The sequence below is a fragment of the Bufo gargarizans genome, chromosome 3, assembly GCF_014858855.1.
Source record: "Bufo gargarizans isolate SCDJY-AF-19 chromosome 3, ASM1485885v1, whole genome shotgun sequence".
Classification (NCBI taxonomy): domain Eukaryota; kingdom Metazoa; phylum Chordata; class Amphibia; order Anura; family Bufonidae; genus Bufo; species Bufo gargarizans.
In genome coordinates this window covers 248,125,860-248,150,431 of record NC_058082.1, presented here as the reverse complement: position 1 = coordinate 248,150,431, position 24,572 = coordinate 248,125,860, and the positions used below count along the sequence as shown (strand labels likewise).

The window sequence follows — 24,572 nt, the reverse complement described above, 5'->3', positions numbered from 1 at the left end:
GTGCTTCTGGAACTGCAGGGGTTTTTGTGGCTGGAACTGTGCGGTGCTTCTGGCAGTGAGGGGGTGTTTGTGGCTGGAACTGTGCGGTGCTTATGGCACTGCGGGGGTGTTTGTGGCTGGAACTGTGCGGTGCTTCTGGAACTGCAGGGGTTTTTGTGGCTGGAACTGTGCGGTGCTTCTGGCAGTGAGGGGGTGTTTGTGGCTGGAACTGTGCGGTGCTTATGGCACTGCGGGGGTGTTTGTGGCTGGAACTGTGTGGTGCTTATGGCACTGCGGGGGTGTTTGTGGCGGAACTGTGCGGTGCTTATGGCACTGCGGGGGTGTTTGTGGCTAGAACTTTGTTTGCTGCTGGCACTGCGGGGTGTTTGTGGCTGGAACTGTGGGGGCTGCTGGCATTGGGGGGGCTGAGGGCACTGTGGGAAAGTTGTTTGGAACTGGGGGCCTGATGTCATTGTGGGGGGCTGCTGGCACTATGCGGGGCTGCTGTCTCTCGGGGTGTTTATGTCACTTGGGGGGATTATGGCTCCTGTCATTTTATTATTAGGGTCGTTCCAAAAAAAAAGAGAAAGAGACATCTGCGGTGGGGAAGCCCATATCTATATTTAAAAAAGTAAGTATTAAAAAAAAAAAAAAATGTTGATATATGAGGAGATTGTGCTCTACAAGTTCCTTTAACGTTATCTGCTTTTTTTCTGGTATTCTGTTGCGTACAGATGTCATCAAAGAAGATAGACTGGAGTAACCCACCCAGAAGGAGCCGCCGTATCCAGTGGCCGGTAAGTATAAAATCAACACTTGGAGTTTTTACTGTTTGATTCATTGCATTAATCAGTATGTGCTCTTATTATAGATTTCTTCATCATCTTCTGCGGAGGGCTCTCCGGAAGTGGCTGCCGGGGCCAGCTCACCAGAATCACCTGCATCCAGGGGAGGTGGACCAAGCCCGGTCCGGGGCTGTCAAGAAGTAAGTATATATATATATATATATATATATATATATAGATTTCGTAAAAATTGTTTTTATTTAAGTACAGTCTTCTAAAAAAAATTTTATTTGTATTAGCAATCTGCACCTAGAGCCGCCAGCGAGGATCCCCCAGTCGCCTCCAGAGTCCGCGGGAATGAGCATGGCGGTCGTAGACGTGTAAGTATTGAATTTAGTAGTTTTAATTAGCATTTTGTATTAGGATTTACATTAAATTTTGTATTTCCTTTTTTTCAGGGTTCCCTAGGCTCCACCAGGGAAGATGAGGAGTTCGGGGTTCCGAGCATCGATAACCTGCTCCTCATCCGACTGGTGGAGGAGCGTCCAGCATTATGGGACCACTCCGACCGCCACCACGCCGATCATCGCCATACCCAGCGGCTCTGGAGGGACATCTCTGCTGCAGTTTTTGAGACCTGGGGGGATCTAGATGCCGTGGCTCAGGAGAAATATGGTAAGTAAAACAATATGTATTTTAATACATTAAAATATTGTTGTTTTCCTTTCATCATGCTGATTTTAGTTTTTATTGTTTTTTTCGATAGTCAAACTGGTTATAATGCGTTGGCGATCTATCTGGGACCGCTTCAGGAGGGATTACAACAAGGAGGTTCAGGCCCCGAGTGGCTCCGGAGGAACCTCAGGGGCCACATACATCCATACGGCGGCCCTGGGGTTCCTACGAAAGGCAATGGCACCAAAAAGGTAAATATTTATAACAACTGTTTAAAAAATAAATTGTAAAGGGGCTGTCTGAGACAGTGGAGCGTTTGGCTCCCCTGTTTTGGACAGCCCCCCACAGTCAGATGGACAACTGTTCTCTCCGTCTGAGTGTAAGGGGCTGTCTGAGACAGTGGAGCGTTTGGCTCCCCTGTTTTGGACAGCCCCCCACAGTCAGATGGACAACTGTTCTCTCCGTCTGAGTGTAAGGGGTTGTCTGAGACAGCGGAGCGTTTGGCTCCCCTGTTTTGGCCAGCCCCCCACAGTCAGATGGACAACTGTTCTCTCCGTCTGAGTGTAAGGGGCTGTCTGAGACAGTGGAGCGTTTGGCTCCCCTGTTTTGGACAGCCCCCCACAGTCAGATGGACAACTGTTCTCTCCGTCTGAGTGTAAGGGGCTGTCTGAGACAGCGGAGCGTTTGGCTCCCCTGTTTTGGCCAGCCCCCTACAGTCAGATGGACAACTGTTCTCTCCATCTGAGTGTAAGGGGCTGTCTGAGACAGTGGAGCGTTTGGCTCCCCTGTTTTGGACAGCCCCCCACAGTCAGATGGACAACTGTTCTCTCCGTCTGAGTGTAAGGGGCTGTCTGAGACAGTGGAGCGTTTGGCTCCCCTGTTTTGGCCAGCCCCCTATGGTATACGGTAGACATAGCATAGAACATGGATGTTTTATTTAAAGAACAATTCCTAACTTTCCTTTTTTTTTCTACAGAAGTGCCAGCAGCACTCGGGAGCCTGACCAACCTCCTGAGGCGGAACCAGAACAGATCGCCAGCGCCAGCCCTCCTGTCCCTCATGCATCGGCTCAGGATAATCTGGGTCCCCTACCGGGTCCCTCCGCTCAACAGAGGCTCTTAGGTTTCCGTCAAAATTTGAGAGCCCTGGTGAGCGGGCAGAGATCTGGTAGGCCAAGTCGAGCCGATTATGCGAACCTTGTAGAGGTCGTTTCCGACGCTCTAGAAGGTTTTGCCCGACATCAGATGGAGTTTGCTGCTGACTTGATTCGCCGCTGGGAGGGGGCGGAGTCGGCGTTTCAACGCAGCCCAAACTACCATTATGGGCTAAACATGATCGGTTTGATGGACTCAATGACGCCCGAGCAGTTGCATGAGTTCAAAATCATGGTAGAGAACGGGTCATGGGAAATCATGCACCGCCCCCAACCCCCACCCCCACCCCCATCCCACACCTACCCCCCATCCCACACCAGTGGCCAGTACCGCCAACCTTTCCCTTCCCACCCCCCCGAGCATGTGTTTCCTTCTTCTTCTTTTTCTTCTCCTGCCCCTTATTTGCCTCCTACTTCTTTTCAAACTCCCTCCACCTCTACACATGCTCGGGTCCCCTCCTCCTCAGACCCTTCCTTTCTCCACACCCCACAATTACGCCCTGCATCCTTTCCTATGGCCCGTAGTTTAACCTCAGTGGCTCACCAGGACAGGGGGGCTACCATTGCCAGCCCCAGCGCGAGTCCACGACAGTCCACCTCCCCTCAAAGTTATGAACAGTTATAAAAAAAAAAAAAAAAGTTTATATTTATTTTATTTATTTATATATTATTTTATTTATTTACAGTAAAAATAAAAATAAAAAAAATTATACTTTACTGCACTGTGTCTGTGTTTTTATTGTCCTGTACAGGGAACCTTGGCACTATAGCTGTGTTGAAATAAAAACTACCCTAGTCTCACTACTGTGCGTTTATTACAACACCCTTTGTAGTTTTTATATCAAAACAGCATTAGTGCCAATGCCGTAAGATCCATTAAAACCTGACCATCAATAATGAGCTAAATTTTGGCTCTTTATTGATCGTAGACCCTATGATTGGCACATGAACAAGCAAATGCTTGTTCATTGTTCAATCTTGTGCCCTTTCATATGAGCCCTTGTGGGAGTCAAGGTCTGTCAGCATCATCAGGAATTCATTAATAAAGTGTGATTTTAACGTTTAATGATTTCCCGATGACGCTAATATAACTATTGTGATTACCACAAGGGACACGCAAGGGACATACAGTTTTTAAAGGGGTATTCACATAGACAATGGGGGGATTTCACTTGAATATGCCCCCATTGTCTGATAGGTGTGGGTAACATTGTTAGGACCCGCACCTATATTGAGAACGGAGCGGGGAGCACTGTTACTGTAGGACACATTTCCCATGGTATGTCCACCGCCAAACGCTAATCCCCACCTCAACCATAGAAATGGATGGAGGGCGGCAGCACAGTGCGACCTCATCCACTTTCTTGGCTTCGTTCTCAGTATATGTGAGGGTCCCGCGCCTATAAGACAATGTAGGTATATCCTTAAAGTGGTATGCCCCCATTGTATGAGATGAGAAAACCCCTTTAAGGCCTCTTGCACACGACTGTATGCCACAAGAGACATACGGTCCGTGAGCGGGCCATATGTCCCATAGTGGCATTGATCGTGTACACGAGAGTACACAGCATCATAGTGTACAATCATCCTGTGCAAGTTGAGCTGCCCGCGGGGATATAGTCTTGCACTAATAGATCATACGAGAGCGGGACAATAGCCCAGTTTGCGACACAACATGGTCAGCATCATGATGCTCTGTACTCCTGTACGTACTATCAATGACCATCAGGGACATATGGCCCGCTAACGAACACTATACATCTTTAAGTGCATGTAGTCGTGTACAAGAGTCCGAAAGGTGTGGTCCATTATCAAAGTCGGACCAGCTTTGGAACTTCAACAAGATAGCCATGGAGAAATATAGGAGCATTACAACCCTATAGATCTCAATACATGAAGATGGAACCTAGAGATGCTTTTCCTTCCAAAACGGATCCGCTAAACGGATGACAAAACGGAAACCAACGTGACAAACGGATCCGTAATACAGGCGGATCCGTACAAACGGATCCGTCTGAATTGCTTCCGTTTGGCTCCGTTTAGTCAGTTTATTGACGGATCCGTTTGAAATGCCCTTCAAACGGATCCGTGAAACGCTCTCTTCCCGCTCTCTTCCCGCTATAGTCTGTTTACAGGAAACACACTTGACGAATGAGACGATGGACGGGATAGGTAGACCATGGATGCAACACTCTTTCCACTCAGTATATTCAGCATATGCGACAGGAGTAAGTATATTAATACATCGGGACATAGATATAAAAATAGTGAAAGTAACTACAGATAAGGAGGGCTGTCATGTCCTGTTGGTAAGTGTGAATATACCCAGGGCTGGCCTTAGGTGTTCAGGCGCCCTGTGCGAGCTAATCTCGACAGGGTATGATTAAGGGGGGCAGTGGACTGGCTCTGGGTGACACTGGGTATGATTAAGGGCCTTAATCATACCCAGTGTCACCCATAGCCAGTCCCCGGCCCCCCTTAATCATACCCTGTCACCTTTACACAGTCCCCTGCCCTTCTTAATCATACCCAATGTCACCCTTACCCAGTCCGCTGCCCCCCTTAATCATACCCAGTGACTGTCACGGTGTCACCCACCTTATCTAGTCCCCTGCCCCCTTAATCATACCCAGTGTCTGTCACCCTTATCCTTATCCAGTCCCCTGCCCCCAGGCCCCATTTAAAGAAAGATATTTGGTTAAAAAAAAAAGAGTACCGCACATACCTGTTACATCCAGTGACGTCTCCAGTGATGTAGACTTTCCTCAGCTTCATTCGGAGATAGGACCGTCATGATAACTTCTTTCAGCCGCGTCTCGTCTCTGCAGAGTTTCACAGAAATGTATGGGGATTTCGCCCATAACTATAATGCCCTCTGTATAATTATAATATATACTGGCCCCTTTATATTATTATTATTTCCTCCTCTGTATTATTATTATTATTATTATTAATATTATAATGGCCCCCTCTGTAGTACTATAGTAATAATTTTGCCCCCACTTCAGCCCCTCCAGCATACAGTCCCATGTAAGATACAACCTTCCCCCTGCATTCAGCCCCTCCAGCATACAGTCCCATGTAAGACACATTACTTCTCTGCCATCAGCCCCTCAAGCATACAGTCCCATGTAAGGTAGATCACTCTCCTGCCTTCAGCCCCTCCAGCATACAGTCCCAAGTAAGGTACATCACTCTCCTGCCTTCAGCCCCTCCAGCATACAGTCTCGTGTAAAATACATCATTCTCCGCCTTCAGCCCCTCCAACATACAGACCTATGTAAATAATATCACACTCCCTCTCTTTGCCGTCTGCCTTCAGCCCCTCCAGCATACAGTCCCATGTAAGATACATCACACTCCTGCCTTCCAGTCCTTCTTGCACAGTCCCATGTAAAATGCATCACTCATCCTGCCTTCAGCCCCTCCAGCATACAGTCCAATGTAAAATATATCACTCCCCCTGCCTTCCGCTCCTCCAGCATACAGTCCCATGTAAGATACAATGCCCCTCCAGCATACAGTCTCATGTAAGACACATCACTTCCCTGCCTTAGCCCCTCCAGCATACAGCCCTATGTAAAATAATATCACCCTCTTGCCTTCAGCCTCTTCAGCATACAGTCCCATGTAAATAATATCACCCCAGCTACCCTTTCTTCAGACCCCTCTAACATACAGTGTCCAGTACAAAGATGATTCCTTCTCCCTTCAAATAACAGTCACTATTCTCCTCCACATACTTACCTTCACACTCTGCTCCTGCTCTGTAGAATCTCCCGCACATCGTTAGGCCACGCTCCCTGGGTGACGAGGCTCCGCCTCTTCCCCTGACATCATACCTCCTAGGATCAACTACATTCTACACACTACGATCGCTCTACTGCCTCATAGGCTTCAGGCCACTAGCCTGAAGCCTATGAGGAAGAACAGAGGGGACGGGAGCCATAGGCTCCCATGATCCTCATTTTAGTGTTTGCTGCCTGGCGCCCCCTGCAATTTTGCACCCAATCTCGGCTCAGGTCGGGCCGGCCGGCTGCTGTAGCTGCTGTAGCCTGTGCGGCCGCACAGCTCGCACACCCCAAAGGCCGGCCCTGTATATACCGCCACCTTTTAAAATCGACGTCCTCTAAAAAATTTATGATATTGCACTTAAGGCAGGGGATAAATCACTGTTAGTGGTGGGGGATTTTAATAATGTTATGGATGCAAGATTAGATAGATGTAAATTGGGGAATATTCAGGGGCCCTGTATGGGATCTAAATTAAAAAATATAACTAAAGAGATGGGATGGATTGATATTTGGAGGGTTATGCACCCTAATTTACGGAAATATTCGTGTTTTTCAAAGACTCACAGGAGCTTATCACAGATTTTTACAAACGAGAAAGACTCACTAGAAATTGTAGGGGTGAAATATGGGCAACGGGGAATTTTGGATCACAATCCAATTAATATAAATATTAAAACACAAACAATAAAAAAAGAGGGATGAACATAAATATAGGATGGATAAATATGATGGATATACATAGTAAGATCTTGGGAGAGATAATAGAGTTTTTTGAGATGAACGACGGATCAGCGACAGTCAATACGATATGGGAGGCTGCCAAGGCCTTTATTAGAGGGATTATCACAAAATATACAGTAATATATAAGAAAGGAATAAGAGAGAAAATAACAAAATTGGAAAGTGAGGCAGAAGAAAATTTAAAAAAGTATACTGAAAACCCTACAGAACAAAATTACACCATTTGGATAGAGAAGGCCTCTGAACTAAAGGATGAATTGCTCTTATTGGCAGAACAGCAATAAAATTACGTAAGGGATAAATATATATACGCACACACTCCTGGGAAAAAAATGTGCGGCCCTGGCAGCGACCCAAACAAAAAAGAATAAGTATATCCACTGCATAGCGGATGAAATGGGACATAAAAATACTGAACAAACTAGAGTTACTCCAAAAATATTTTGCGGATATATACAGTAGTATGACAAATAAAAATTCTGAGCAAATACAACAGTTTCTGGAGGAAATTACCATCTTGAGGTTAACAACAGATCAATGTAAGTCCCTGGAAGTTCCCTTAACCCCTTTAGAAGTGAAGGATATGTTAAACGGGATAACAAAGAACAAGGCCCCAGGAATAGATGGCATCCCATTTGAGGTGCATGCTCAATATAAAGAAATATTAATTCCGAAATTGCTTAGAATGTGGGAGTCCGCGAAGCAGGTGGGAAAATTGCCAGATTCCATGCAAGAAGCTTTGATTACACTTATTTTAAAGCCGGGTAAGGACCCAGCCTTAATGGATTCATACCGTCCTATCTCATTGATCACCACCGATAATAAAATATTGGCCAAGATTTTGGCAAATAGACTTAAGAGTGTGATTTCGGTGCTTGTTCACGAGGACCAATCGGGATTCATGTTAGGGAAAACCACTACAGAGAATATCATGAGATACTTTGTAAATACCCAGTTTGAACCCACAAATTGCGGAGAATGGTTGATTGTAACTATAGACACCTCAAAGGATTTTGACACGATAGAATAGCCCTTTTTGATTAATACAATTAAGAAAATGGGATTTGGTGACCACTTTGTTACATACAGACGTGGACAAAATTGTTGGTACCCTTTGGTCAATGAAAGAAAAAGTCACAATGGTCACAGAAATAACTTTAATCTGACAAAAGTAATAATAAATTAAAATTCTATAAATGTTAACCAATGAAAGTCAGACATTGTTTTTCAACCATGCTTCAACAGAATTATGTAAAAAAATAAACTCATGAAACAGGCATGGACAAAAATGATGGTACCCCTAGAAAACACAGAACATAATGTGACCAAAGGGACATGTTAATTCAAGGTGTGTCCACTAATTAGCATCACAGGTGTCTACAACCTTGTAATCAGCCATTGGGCCTATATATATGGCTCCAGGTAATCACTGTGTTGTTTGGTGATATGGTGTGTACCACACTCGACATGGACCAGAGGAAGCAAAGGAAAGAGCTGTCTCAAGAGATCAGAAAGAAAATTATAGACAAGCATGTTAAAGGTAAAGGCTATAAGACCATCTCCAAGCAACTAGATGTTCCTGTGAGTACAGTTGCACATATTATTCATAAGTTTAAGATCCATGGGACTGTAGCCAACCTCCCTGGACGTGGCCGCAGGAGGAAAATTGATGACAAATCTAAGAGACGGATAATCCGAATGGTAACAAAAGAGCCTAGAAAGACTTCTAAAGAGATTCAAGGTGAACTTCATGCTCAAGGAACATCAGTGTCAGATCGCACCATCCGTCGTTGTTTGAGCCAAAGTGGACTACATGGGAGACGACCAAGGAGGACACCATTGTTGAAAACGAATCATAAAAAAGCAAGACTGGAATATGCCAAACTACATGTTGACAAGCCACAAAGCTTCTGGGAGAATGTCCTGTGGACAGATGAGACAAAAATCGAAGTTTTTGCCAAGGCACATCAGCTGTATGTTCACAGACGAAAAAATGAAGCATATCAAGAAAAGAACACTGTCCCTACTGTGAAACATGGAGGAGGCTCTGTTATGTTCTGGGGCTGCTTTGCTGCGTCTGGCACAGGGTGTCTTGAATCTGTGCAGGGTACAATGAAATCTCAAGACTATCAAGGAATTCTAGAGAGAAATGTACTAGCCAGTGTCAGAAAGCTTGGTCTCAGTCGCAGGTCATGGGTCTTGCAACAGGACAATGACCCAAAACACACCGCTAAAAACACCCAAGAATGGCTAAGAGGAAAAAATTGGACTATTCTAAAGTGGCCTTCTATGAGCCCTGACCTCAATCCTATTGAGCATCTTTGGAAGGAGCTGAAACATGCAGTCTGGAAAAGGCACCCTTCAAACCGGACACAACTGGAGCAGTTTGCTCATGAGGAGTGGGCCAAAATACCTGCTGAGAGGTGCAGATGTCTCATTGACAGTTACAGGAAGCGTTTGATTGCAGTGATTGCCTCAAAAGGTTGCGCAACAAAATATTAAGTTAGGGGTACCATCATTTTTGTCCATGCCTGTTTCATGAGTTTATTTTTTTACATAATTCTGTTGAAGCATGGTTGAAAAACAATGTCTGACTTTCATTGGTTAACATTTATAGAATTTTAATTTATTATTACTTTTGTCAGATTAAAGTTATTTCTGTGACCATTGTGACTTTTTCTTTCATTGACCAAAGGGTACCAACAATTTTGTCCACGTCTGTAGGTAAAGCTATTGTACACTGAAATTTCCACAAGGGTTATGGAAAATGGAGAACATTCGGGTAGCATACAATTTGGCAGAGGGGTTAGACAGGGATGTCCCCTCTCCCCCCAGCTATTTGCTATAGCTATTGAACCACTTGCGGACATGATTAGACAGGATCCGGGAATTGTGGGGTTTAGATATGGTACCCATGAGGAAAAAATCGCCTTATATGCGGATGACATTATGTTATTTGTGGGTTCACATGGATCACTTATCAGGATATTTCAAGTATTTCAGCAATATGGCAAATATGGGGGACTCAGTATAAACTGGTCTAAATCAGCTTGTATCCCGATTGACCCGCTGAACAATTTTAGACCAGGACTGTTGGAAATTAAGAAGATAATTGAACCTGTCAAATATCTGGGAATTCATCTATAATAAAAAGATAATCCTCCTTGCGCTCCCAACTGGTGGGTCTGCAAACGATCAGCCAAGCTTGACTGACTCCGCTGCTGAGTGTCAAAAGGAGCTGTTGTCCTCCTTGAATTTCAAGATAAGGTGAATGGTTATGTTACCCGAAGGTGACGTAGGACACCAGCGCTGGAATAGCAGGGCCCACCCGCTACCACCCTCTACGTCTGGGATTTATAGGTGGGTATTAATGAGAAGAGGAAAAAGGGGGGGGGGGGAGAGAAGGAACGGATGGCAAGACTGGAGCGAAAAAGATGAATGAATGAACAATTCGGAGCGCTTGCTATCTGTACTGAACTTAGGGAGAAGGCAAGTTCAATCAAGAAGTAATGTCAGTGTACAGTGTACAATATAAAATATAATATGTACCTGATAAGATCCTGCTTGATGACGTTCTGTAGTGTGTCCTTTCCAGGTTCTTTCTTTCTTTTTTAATCCTATAGGAGTGCTGTAGTGAGTCCGTCCTTTGTGCTCACCTGCTAGCACAGACGCTGCCCCGGCCGGAAGCAAGCGTGGTGCGAGGGAGCTTGTTGTTACCGTCGTCCTGGAGACCGCTGCGGTGACGCCACCTCTGTAGATACGGTAGCCTCCGTGGGACAAAAACCTCCAACGCGTTTCGGAGCCTGTCGGGCTCCTTCGTCAGGGATGGTCAGTGCATTGTCCGTGCAGGTTTAAGTAATCTATCCGGTCTCCATGGCAACGGGAATCGGCTTATGAAAAGCAGATATGTAAATAGGAGGACACTGTGTTTATTGCTGGATCGTACTTACAAGTATGTTTTATTATATATATCCCACTAAAAGGTTCCTGGGGTTTTTCGAGCGTGCACTGAAGCTGTTTATTATGATAGTGGGGTGATGGATTTTTTAATAGCAGAATGTGTGACTGATATGATAGTGGTTATTTGTTAGTGGAAAGCAAAAAGTTCAATTTCTTGATTTAACCCAGTTGGTGCCAGACTATTGCATTTGAAGATCCACTTGCTTTCCATCCTAGACATCAATTTAATATAATCTCCTCCCCTACTATCCTGTTTTATTTTTTCGATTCCTTCAACAATTGATCCCACAAATTTTCCCTGATGGAAGTTGGCATAGTGGCGTGATAGCGGGTGGTGATCTGCCTTTTTGTGTATGTTATTGACATGCTCCCTAATCCTAGTTTTGAGCTCTCTTTTGGTGCGCCCTATATAGATTTTTTTGCACGGGCACTTAATGGCGTAGATCACCCCCTTGGTATTGCAAGAAATATGATCCTTGATAGTGAATTTGCCCTGAGGGGTGTCGAATTCTAGTATTGGTTTTGTTAAAAATCTGGATATTTTGCAATTTTTGCATAATCTGCATGGGTAAAAACCTTTTCTGACATTGGCTTTCTTCCTCACTATATTCCTTTTGACAGATGGAGCTACAAGATTGCCTAGATTTGCAGATTTTTAAAAAATAAATGTCGGTTTGGGGGGGATTTTATTCCCAATCATTTTGTCATATTTTAAGATGTCCCAATATTTGTAAATAATTTTCTTAAAATGATTGGCCCCTGCACTATATGCGGTGATGATTGGTACTTGGATATTGTCAGTGTCATCACTTATATATTGTTCGTTTTTAGTTTTTATGTTTTCTTTGAGTAATTTATTCCTATCCATGTCACTCACTGTTTGGGTGATGGGAATCAGTGTTTCTTCCTTATAGCCCTTCTCAATGAGTTTTTTATTTAGTATGTCAACTTCCTTGTGATAATCTTTGATAGTAGTACAGTTTCTACGGGCTCTTATATACTGGCTAAAAGGGATGTTGTTGAGCCATATAGGTAGATGACAGCTTTCCAGGGGGATGAAACTGTTGGTGTCCGTCGGTTTGTGGTAGGTTTTGGTTTCTATTTTCCCGTTTTCAATGAATATGGTCAAATCAAGAAAATTGATTTGTTTTTTATCAAAAGTTGGGGTGAAGTGTAAATAAAATTCATTTTATTTAAATTGATTAAAAAGTCATTTAATGATGATACGTCCCCTTTCCATATAAAAACAACATCGTCAATAAATCTTCTCCAGAGGACCAGACCCGCACCGAGCTCGCCATTGGGAAATATGGCAGACTCCTCCCATCTGCCCATATATAGGTTTGCGAAGCTCGGTGCGAATCGGATCCCCATCGCGGTCCCCCACGTCTGAAGGTAAAATTCTGATCCGTATTTTAAATAATTATGTTCCAGAATGAAAGTAATACAATCCCCAATAAAATGGATCTGTTCTTCTGACATATTTATGTCCTTTCTTAAAAAATGTTCTGCAGCCTCACGGCCTTTTTTCTTTTCAATGATGGTATATAGGGCAGTCACGTCTAGTGTTCCCAGGATATAGTTAGACTCCCATTGGATCCCTTCAAGGATTTGCAAAATGTGTTTTGTGTCCCTGAAATATGCTGGTAATGATAAAACTTTCTCTTGTAATAGGACATCGACATATTTAGATAAATTTGAGGTGAGGCCGTCGATGCCTGAAATTATTGGTCTGCCAGGGGGATTAGTTTGATTTTTGTGAATTTTTGGCAGATAGTAAAATATAGGGATCTTGGGACTTTGGTTGTTGGTGAAAAGCATTTCTTCCTTAGAGAGTACTCCCATATTTTTACCTTTTTGGATTAGTGAATTCAGTTTACGTTTATATGTGTCAGTGGGATCTAGGGTGAGTTTTTTATAGGTTTTGTCATCAGAAAGGAGTCTGAGAGATTCTTTATGGTAATCACTGTGGTTTAATATCACTAATCCGCCTCCTTTATCCGCTGGTCTAATGGTGATGGATTGATTGATTTGTAGGGATTTGATGGCTTTGATTTCACCTTTAGATAGGTTGTGGGGACCTCTCCTCTTTTTTGGATTAGTGCGAAGTAGATCCCTAATCACCAAAGATTGAAAAGTGATGATGGAATCTGAATATTCAGAAGCAGGATTAAATTTAGAAACTGGTTTTAGATCAGTGTGAGTGAATTTTTCCTGAACAGTCGATAGGTTATTTGTGTCAGTCCTGACAAGTCTGGTGTTTGGTTCCTGAGATATTTTATTAGGGCATGGTTGTACACTTCTAACAGTGATTCCCATATCTTCTTTTATCAAATGGTTGATATTCTCACTCTGATCCATTGTAAGTTGTTTTTTTATGTTATTATTTTTCTCCTTTTTGATAAAGAATTTTTTTAGGGCCAGTTTTCTTAGGAATTTTTTTACTCCTATAAAAGCATCAAAGGGGTTAAATTTGGATGTCGGAGCAAATTTTAAACCCTAGCATATTTGAGGGACACAAAACACATTTTGCAAATCCTTGAAGGGATCCAATGGGAGTCTAACTATATCCTGGGAACACTAGACGTGACTGCCCTATATACCATCATTGAAAAGAAAAAAGGCCGTGAGGCTGCAGAACATTTTTTAAGAAAGGACATAAATATGTCAGAAGAACAGATCCATTTTATTGGGGATTGTATTACTTTCATTCTGGAACATAATTATTTTAAATACGGATCAGAATTTTACCTTCAGACGTGGGGGACCGCGATGGGGACCCGATTCGCACCGAGCTTCGCAAACCTATATATGGGCAGATGGGAGGAGTCTGCCATATTTCCCAATGGCGAGCTCGGTGCGGGTCTGGTCCTCTGGAGAAGATTTATTGACGATGTTGTTTTTATATGGAAAGGGGACGTATTATCATTAAATGACTTTTTAATCAATTTAAATAAAAATGAATTTTATTTACACTTCACCCCAACTTTTGATAAAAAACAAATCAATTTTCTTGATTTGACCATATTCATTGAAAACGGGAAAATAGAAACCAAAACCTACCACAAACCGACGGACACCAACAGTTTCATCCCCCTGGAAAGCTGTCATCTACCTATATGGCTCAACAACATCCCTTTTAGCCAGTATATAAGAGCCCGTAGAAACTGTACTACTATCAAAGATTATCACAAGGAAGTTGACATACTAAATAAAAAACTCATTGAGAAGGGCTATAAGGAAGAAACACTGATTCCCATCACCCAAACAGTGAGTGACATGGATAGGAATAAATTACTCAAAGAAAACATAAAAACTAAAAACGAACAATATATAAGTGATGACACTGACAATATCCAAGTACCAATCATCACCGCATATAGTGCAGGGGCCAATCATTTTAAGAAAATTATTTACAAATATTGGGACATCTTAAAATATGACAAAATGATTGGGAATAAAATCCCCCCCAAACCGACATTTATTTTTTAAAAATCTGCAAATCTAGGCAATCTTGTAGCTCCATCTGTCAAAAGGAATATAGTGAGGAAGAAAGCCAATGTCAGAAAAGGTTTTTACCCATGCAGATTATGCAAAAATTGCAAAATATCCAGATTTTTAACAAAACCAATACTAGAATTCGACACCCCTCAGGGCAAATTCACTATCAAGGATCATATTTCTTGCAATACCAAGGGGGTGATCTACGCCATTAAGTGCCCATGCAAAAAAATCTATATAGGGCGCACCAAAAGAGAGCTCAAAACTAGGATTAGGGAGCATGTCAATAACATACACAAAAAGGCAGATCACCACCCGCTATCACGCCACTATGCCAACTTCCATCAGGGAAAATTTGTGGGATCAATTGTTGTAGGAATCGAAAAAATAAAACAGGATAGTAGGGGAGGAGATTATATTAAATTGATGTCTAGGATGGAAAGCAAGTGGATCTTCAAATGCAATAGTCTGGCACCAACTGGGTTAAATCAAGAAATTGAACTTTTTGCTTTCCACTAACAAATAACCACTATCATATCAGTCACACATTCTGCTATTAAAAAATCCATCACCCCACTATCATAATAAACAGTATTCAGTGCACGCTCGAAAAACCCCAGGAACCTTTTAGTGGGATATATATAATAAAACATACTTGTAAGTACGATCCAGCAATAAACACAGTGTCCTCCTATTTACATATCTGCTTTTCATAAGCCGATTCCCGTTGCCATGGAGACCGGATAGATTACTTAAACCTGCACGGACAATGCACTGACCATCCCTGACGAAGGAGCCCGACAGGCTCCGAAACGCGTTGGAGGTTTTTGTCCCACGGAGGCTACCGTATCTACAGAGGTGACGTCACCGAAGCGGTCTCCAGGACGACGGTAACAACAAGCTCCCTCGTACCACGCTATCTGGGAATTCAGATTACCCCGGATCCCAATGACTATGTCCGATTGAATGTGATTCCAAAAATCCAGGAAATTAAGAAGAAAATAGAGGTATGGAAAAGACTGTATATGTCGATGGCAGGACGCATTTCACTGGTGAAGATGTGTGTAGTACCTGCCCTGAATTATATTCTGTGAAATACACCAGTGATAATCCCAAAAAGATATTTCAAAATAATAGCCAGTTTACTAATATCGGATTTATATATGGCGAGGAAAAAAAACAAGGATAAAGGTACAGATACTGAGTATTCAGGAGAAGGAGGGTGGACTATCCGTACCAGATTTGGAACTTTATTTTAGTTCAGGGATTATAAAAAATATGATAACATGGAGTAATACGCAAAGTTATAAGAATATAATAGCAGGGATAATGTCACGGAAGGTGTGCAGGAAACTAGAAAACACAAAATGAATATACGACTGACTGGATCCAAAACTAAGGAACAAAAAGGGAGAGCCCAGTATCAGACCTGGCTCTCTCCCTGACTGCTCAGCCTATGCGAAAATCCCAATGGTAGATGATCACATATCCTCGTACCTCGACTGTATAACACCTGAACACCCTATAATAGTGAGGAGACATGACCACCGGCTCCCTACTCTAGATACGGAGGGAGTCAGGGTCACCCGGGATCCAGCAAACAGAAAAACACAAATAAATGTACAAAACTTATCTTGTAGAAGACTCAGAAGTAGGAACAGCATGCACACACTGCAGGAAGTTGTATAAACCGCAAAGTGATGCACTATGGGAAAAGGATTTAAAGGGATGCAATCAGTGCAACTACATGACAGCTGAGAGAGGCTAACGAGATGAGAAAATGAAAGCAAAACAAAGGAACCTCAAGGAGGAGGTTCTAGACGTCTTTCAGAGCTTCTCAGATGTCTGGTGGTGACAGATAAATAAAAGACTGGAAAAATGTAACATCTTTCAAGTTATGGAAACGGTTATTCTGGCCCAATAGGGATGTAAATATATACCTTTAATTCTGTTGATGGCGAAAAGTTGGAAGACGGTAAAAGAATTATGGTCCCCAAACCGGGTTCTATGTAGACACCATAATATGGGACAATAGTAGCCTCACAGAGTTAAAGTTAATTGAACAGAAGACCTGGTGGAAATACAGTATATACAAATTAGGTCAGGTATGGGAGGAGGGGGATATAATATCTTATGAAGAGTTAAAAAGTAAATACCAACTGAAAAACATAGGGTCAAGGTTCTATTATTTACAACTAAAACATGCACTGTACAGGGTGGGCCATTTATATGGATAAACCTTAATAAAATGGGAATGGTTGGTGATATTAACTTCCTGTTTGTGGCACATTAGTATATGGGAGGGGGGAAACTTTTCAAGATGGGTGGTGACCATGGCTGCCATTTTGAATTCGGCCATTTTGAATCCAACCTTTGTTTTTTCAATAGGAAGAGGGTCATGTGACACATCAAACTTATTGGGAATTTCACAGGAAAAACAATGGTGTGCTTGGTTTTAACATAACTTTATTCTTTCATTAGTTATTTACAAGTTTCTGACCACTTCTCCCACTCTTCACACACTGATAGCAACACCGCAGGAGAAATGCTAGCACAGGCTTCCAGTATCCGTAGTTTCAGGTGCTGCACATCTCGTATCTTCACAGCATAGACAATTGCCTTCAGATGACCCCAAAGATAAAAGTCTAAAGGGGTCAGATCGGGAGACCTTGGGGGCCATTCAACTGGCCCACGACGTCACCAGACATCGACACAATTTATATCCGCTCCACACGTGTTAACCTCGACGACATGTCAATGGCTGTAAACAAAGAGAAACTTGTAAATAACTCATGAAAGAATAAAGTTACGTTAAAACCAAGCACACCATTGTTTTTCTTATGAAATTCCCAATAAGTTTGAGGTGTCACATTACCCTCTTCCTATTGAAAAAACAAAAGTTGGATTCAAAATGGCCGACTTGAAAATGGCCGCCATGGTCACCACCCATCTTGAAAAGTTTCCCCCCTCACATATACTAATGTGCCACAAACAGGAAGTTAATATCACCAACCATTCCCATTTTATTAAGGTGTATCCATATAAATGGCCCACCCTGTATAAGACGATAGGGAAAGGTACACAAATAACTACTGTACCACAGCCTTTGGATAATATTACTAAGTTAACACCTGCAAGAAACTGGTTTCAAGAATATTCCAATGGTTGTCGTACCAAAAGAACAACAGAAGAGCAGTTGACAATCTGACGCATAAATGGCAGGGTGCTCTGGACCCCTTGCGGGAAGATTTTTGGGATTCAGCTATACAGGCAAAGAAAAGGGTTTCAAGGAATTTCTCTTATAGAATAACCCAATTTAATATATTGTATCGTCTTTACTACTCTCCCAAGAAGTTAATGAAGTGTTATAGAACTAAAGTTTTTACCTGTCATAAATGTGGAGAGATAGGAGTGGATGATATACATATATTATAAAAATTCAAGATAATTGAAAAAATTGAGGAATACTACCGTCTAGTGCCTAGACATTTTGAGGAATGCATCTTAGGGGTGATGGATGGTGTGGAGGCAGAAATGGCTAAATAAAAACTGAGGGCCGGCGGGAAGGGGGGAGCGAGAGAGAGGGGAGTAATATTTAAAAAAAAAAATCTTTCAGCAACCGATATGTCAGGGGTGGGGGGTTGAGGAAATATTTACATGTAATGTAATAATCTAATAATGTAAGAATAGGATGATTATTGAATAATTTGAAAAATGCAATAAAGATTTATTATTTTAAAAAATGTCATAGCCAGACTCTTATTCTGATATTTAAGAACTTTATACTGACAGGGAGGGTTCTACAGGATTGGCGCATAGCAAATGTGGTACCAATATTCAAAAAGGGTCCAAAAACAGAACCTGGAAACTATAGGCCGGTAAGTTTAACATTTGTCGTGGGAAAACTGTTTGAAGGTTTTCTAAGAGATGCTATCTTGTAGTACCTCAGTTAAAATAAGCAAATAACGCCATATCAGCATGGCTTTGTGAGGGATCGGTCATGTCAAACTAATTTACTCAGTTTCTATGAGAAGGTAAGTTCTAGACTTCACAGAGGCAAATCAATGTATGTCGTGTATCTGGACTTCTCCAAAGCATTTGACACTGTACCACATAAAAGGTTAGTATATAAAAGGAGAATGCTTGGACTGGGAGAAAATGTCTGTATGTGGGTAAGTAACTGGCTCAGTGAGAGAAAACAGAGGGTGGTTATAATTGGTACACACTCAGATTGGGTCACTGTCACTAGTGGGGTACCACAGTATTGGGCCCTATTCTCTTCAAAATATTTATTAATGATCTTGTAGAAGGCTTGCACAGAAAAATCAAAATTTTTGCAGATGACACTAAACTGTGTAAAGTAATTGACACGGAAGAGGACAGTATACTACTACAGAGCGATCTGGATAGATTGGAGACTTGGGCAGAGAAGTGGCAGATGAGGTTTAACACTGACAAATGTAGGGCTATGCACATGGGAAGGAATAATGCAAGTCACCCGTACATACTAAATGGTAAAACACTTGGTAACACTGACATGGAAAAGGACCTAGGAATTTTGGTGAATAGCAGACTAGCTGCAGAAACCAGTGTCAGGCAGCTGCTGCCAAGGCCAATAAGATAATGGCTTGCATCAAAAGGGGCATAGATGTCCGTGATGAGAACATAGTCCTGCCACTTTATAAATCACTAGTCAGACCACACATGGAGTACTGTGTACAGTTCTGGGCTCCTGTAAACAAGACAGACATAGCAGAGCTGGAGAGGGTCCAGAGGAGGGCAACTAAAGTAATAACTGGAATGTGTGGAATACAGTACCCTGAAAGATTATCAAAATTAGGGTTATTTACGCTTTAGAAAAAAGACGACTTACGGGAGATCTAATAACTATGTATAAATATATCGGGGGTCAGTACAGAGATCTCTCCCATCTTCTGTTTATCCCCAGGACTGTGACTGTGACGAGGGGACATCCTCTGCGTCTGGAGGAAAAGAAGGTTTGTGCACAAACATAGAAGAGGATTCTTTACGGTAAGAGCAGTGAGACTATGGAACTCTCTGCCTGAGGAGGTGGTGATGGTGAGTACAATAAAGGAATTCAAGAGGGACCTGAAAGAATATCATCCTTCTCTCTATGCACCGTGATTCCTTTCTGTGTCCCCGAAGACAGACGTCTGGAGAACGTGTCAATGACAGATGCAGAATTATGTCAGAAACAGTTCTATTTATTTTTGTCGTACAGGGCCTTATATACTTTCAAACATACATACAAGAATAGCTTGAGCTCTTATTACAATAATAGCAGTTCCTTATAGAGAAAGAAAGGCATCTCTCATTATAATAAATGCTGACGAGAAACTTCCTTATAAAGACAGAAGGTAATTGTATACATAGTCACCCTTCAATATGATGTCACCCAACCTCTTGTCCTTCATACAGATTACACAGCTAATTCTGTTTAACCCTTCAATCCCCTCTTTAGTCATAAATATGACTTATCTTTTCTCTCTCATAGAGAGGTAAGTAGCATATGCTTGACCAGGGTCTGTGGGTTTTGGACACATTGCACAAAACATCTGTATGAGGGAAGGGATACATTGGATGCAACAACATATACCAATCAAGGAAGCAATAATAATTGCAATACTGATCAATAATGTTCTTAACCAGCTCAAATCCGGCAGCCAGCTCAATAACCAGTCCCACCAAGAGGATGAATCAACATCTTTCCTGATATCATTATCAATTTCATGTAACCCTTGAATATGGGACTGGATTGATCTGGAATGATCAGATAAATTAAAACAACACATTCCTTTAAAATCCTGACATCCTATATTATGCTTCAGTAACAGATAATCTACAGCAAATCTAGTTTCTAGCACTGCTCCTCTTATACCTTGTATATCTAAAAGCATGTCTGATAAGGCGATAGAATTTATAGTACGAGTATTATATATATCCAGTCTAGGCACTCCTAATATAGAGGCGCCCAAACTTATATATTCTGTATGGCTGAGAAGGGGTAGAGTCACAGTCTTCTGATAAAGTCTTGGTAACTGATCTGTAAGCTCTCCTGATAGGGGGTTGACTGGGAAGGGCCAAAGTCAGCCTGGAGAACGCACAGGGACCTCCAATAACATTAGCAGGAATATAATTGTAGGTGCTGTTACCACAAGACAAAAACCATCCTTTAGGGAGCATGATATTATAGATAAAACTAGGAGTCACAATGGTCTTATTACAACTCATGGAATTATCCAGGGAGCTAGCAAGTCTTCTATTCTTTTTTCATTCTATCTTCCCTAAAGACAGATTCTAATCATTCTATCTTCCCTAAAGACAGATTCTAATATTCTACCTTCCCTAAAGGTAGCTTCCCTATTTCTTTCAGAGTGTCTAAAGCGGATTCAAAATAGAAGTAACAGAAAATTTTACGGAAAGCATCGGAATGTCCCCAGTCTTTTAGACAGGAATGTTCCGTTACTTACCGAATTCCTGCATTTCTATTCCACAGACGAGCTCCCAACTGAAAGAATATCATCCTTCTCTCTATGTACCGTGATTCCTTTCTGTGTCCCCGAAGACAGACGTCTGGAGAACGTGTCAATGACAGATGCAGAATTATGTCAGAAACAGTTCTATTTATTTTTGTCGTACAGGGCCTTATATACTTTCAAACATACATACACGAATAGCTTGAGCTCTTATTACAATAATAGCAGTTCCTTATAGAGAAAGAAAGGCATCTCTCATTATAATAAATGCTGACGAGAAACTTCCTTATAAAGACAGAAGGTAATTGTATACATAGTCACCCTTCAATATGATGTCACCCAACCTCTTGTCCTTCATACAGATTACACAGCTAATTCTGTTTAACCCTTCAGGACCTGGATGTATTTCTGGAGTGTAATAATATTACAGGTTATAGCTACTAGAGAGGGGTCGTTGATCCAGGGAGTTATTCTAAATGCCTGATAGGAGTCGGGAATATTTTTTTTTCCCCTTAAGTGGGGAAAATTGGCTGCGACCTCAAAGTTGTTTTTTTTCCCCTTCCTCTGGATCAACTTGCAGGATAACAGGCCGAACTGGATTAACAGATGTATTTTTTTGGCCTTATAAACTATGTTACATTTATAACAGTGCGTTGGCTGCATCTCTCATATTCATGTATAAACTCCTGTTAGGGGTATGAACAGACCAGCAACATCAGGGTCTCAAAGTGGTGTGCAGGAAAAGGAGAAGGAGTGCATTCAAAACTTTGCTATGTATGCCAGCCTTTTCTAGTTATGTTGCTGCATACGTCTTTTGGGTTAAAGTCAATGTCACTTCCTTATTTACCATCTGCTGACAAGTAAATATTCTAAGTCGTCCTGCATCACAGCATTGGCAGCAGTTGCAGCAATCATAACGAATAAAGATGAGCGAATTTCTGCTTATGAAATTCGTTCACACTTTGGTGGTAGAAGGTGAATTGCGTTATGGATTCCATTACCATGGACCATAACGCAATTCTATGACAGAATGCATAACGGAATGCCTTTAGAGGCATTCCGTTATTCATTCTGTCATAATAGAAGTCTATGGGCTGGAACGGGACGATCCGTTTTGCAGCCCATAGACTTCTATTATGACGGAATGAATAATGGAATGCCTCTAAAGGCATTCCGCTATGCATTCTGTCATAGAATTGCGTTATGGTTCGTGGTAACGGAATCCATAATACAATTCACCTTTTGCCACCAAACAAAGTGTGAACGAATTTCAAAATATGAAATTCGCTCATGTCTAATAACGAATACAGGCATTGTGCTCCTTTGTCTCTGTCATAAGCAAGCCTCAGTAGTAATCGGTAAAACGATTAGATGTCTTTTTGAACGAGTTAGGGAACATCTCAACTCCATTAAGACAGGGAAAGGATGTCCGAGGCTCATAGAACATATTAGAGGCGCTCATGATGGTGACACTAGTTGTATTTCCTTCTCTGGTTTGGAAACTGTATCCACCCCTCTGCAGGGGGGAGACAGACACCGTCTCCTCCTGCAGAGAGAGGCTAGGTGGATACTACGTACACAAGCCCTAGGGGAACTCGGACTTAATGATAGGAATGATTTAAGCCCCTTCCTGTAGTATTCTAGTTATGAACACATTTTTGTATTGCTCATTTTGTTTATAATCCGTGGTTGTTACACATGTATTGTTTTTATACAAATATCCCTTTCAGTCATTTCCTTTATGCAGACGCAGCCTGACTCGTTAATTTCCATGACAACGGCCTGCGCCAGCATTTAAAAGGAGCGATGCGCAAGCACGCATTGACGCACAGCCAGAAGAAGCGCATGTAGCGCAAAACGGCCGCCGCTGTTCAATGCGTGCTTTAGAATTGTCCGCCCCCTGCCTGATGTTACTTGGAAAATAAAGCTGCTGATTTTGTGAACACACGGGTGAGTGCCGCTGTCTATTTTCCACTCTATATTGTTTCCATTTGCATCTCACCTGCAGCGCTCAGCTGAGCACCTCCGATCGTGTGTGTCCTCCCCAGCCACGTACAGCATTGATCTATGTGCGCTCAGCCGGTGTAGTGGTGCCGCCCCCTACCTTACTTGCTTTGATTATTCAGGACTTCTTCTTTGGGGCTTGAGCACACTACGTAGCGCTAATCAGCACAGAAGATACATCTTTGCAACTGTTACATGAACATGGCTACAGAGGCATCCAGCCAATCCATACTTGAAGGCAGACAAGGGGCGGAAGATTTCTTCACGCAGTGTAATGCCAAGGACGCCCTGCAAAATCTGAGCACTCACGCGCTTGAAATCAAAGTAGCGCAGCTAGCAGATAAAGAAATACGTATTTTCTGGACAGTGAAATCACTCAAATCCTATGAGAGTGGAAGAGTGCCTAGGGGTTTGAGGATATATAAAGTTCCTGCACAATATGAGCATGATGATGTTTTTCTGAAGGAATGGCAATCATTACATATGGGCTTTTCTCTGCAAATATTAGAGATGGTTCTAAAAAGAGACATCAAGGAATACGACATTGTCAAAAATGAACTTGACAAAGCACGGACAGAGTTGGAATCCAGGCTATCTGAAAATCTCCTGGAAGCTTTTGATAAGAAGTTGAATAAAAAGCTGTCACACAAGCTGAAGTCAAGGAAAGAAAAATAGATAAGTTCGCAAGAGACAAACAGGACTATGAATCCGGCTCCATCTTTAATTGGAACACTGGTAAAAGATTCAATAAGAAGCAACAAAAGAAAAAAACATACCGTCGCCAGAATAATGATTATTGGACAACGGACTCCGACTCCAGCGTTTCAGATGACCCTGGTCATACATCAGCCGATCCTGTAAGGGAGTCATGTGACCCTTTGGGAAAAGGATTAGAAGAGGAGGGAGGAAGACCAACAAGAGGAATAGGGATCAGGAAGTCAGGAAGGGAGAAAAAACAAGTATCTTGGAGAAAGTAGATACCTCCTTATCCCCTGACGAGAATTTAGTGATCAACCTAACTAACCGCTCACTACCACCTGGATGCATGAAGGTTCTCAACAAAGGACTTGGTTATAGTCTAACTGAAAAGTTTGATCCTGTAACCTTTGAAGTTGATTTATTCAAAGCTACTCGCAAATTATACCTACACAAGCTATTTAGAGACACCCCACAGAAAGTGTCCACTACTCAGGGAGAGTCACCACTTTGTCCGGACCCTGTGGCTTTCCAAATTTACAGCAAATTCAACGATGAAGAACGATTCTGTCTTGAATTTCTCACTGGAATGGATGTCACTGAGAGGTCCTCATCTGACATCTCTGTGGATCCATTTACTGGTGGAGTTAGATCCACCTTTTGCCCCCCTATGCCCGCCGGCAGTAGCATTGAGATCTTTCAATATCAAGTTATGAGGGATATCAGAGCAGTGATATACTCCACTGCTCAACCCAATATTAGTGCAGATGAGCAAAAAGACTTACAG

The 24,572-nt window shown here is 42.2% G+C and overlaps 1 long non-coding RNA gene across 1 annotated transcript; it reads left to right on the top strand.

Annotated features, from left to right (window-relative positions):
- Nucleotides 1-555: 555 nt before the first annotated feature.
- LOC122933257 lies at nucleotides 556-960 on the top strand. Its single transcript, XR_006388400.1, has 3 exons — nucleotides 556-610; nucleotides 714-776; nucleotides 851-960. It is a non-coding gene; the product is annotated as an uncharacterized LOC122933257 (long non-coding RNA).
- The last annotated feature ends 23,612 nt before the right edge of the window (nucleotides 961-24,572 follow it).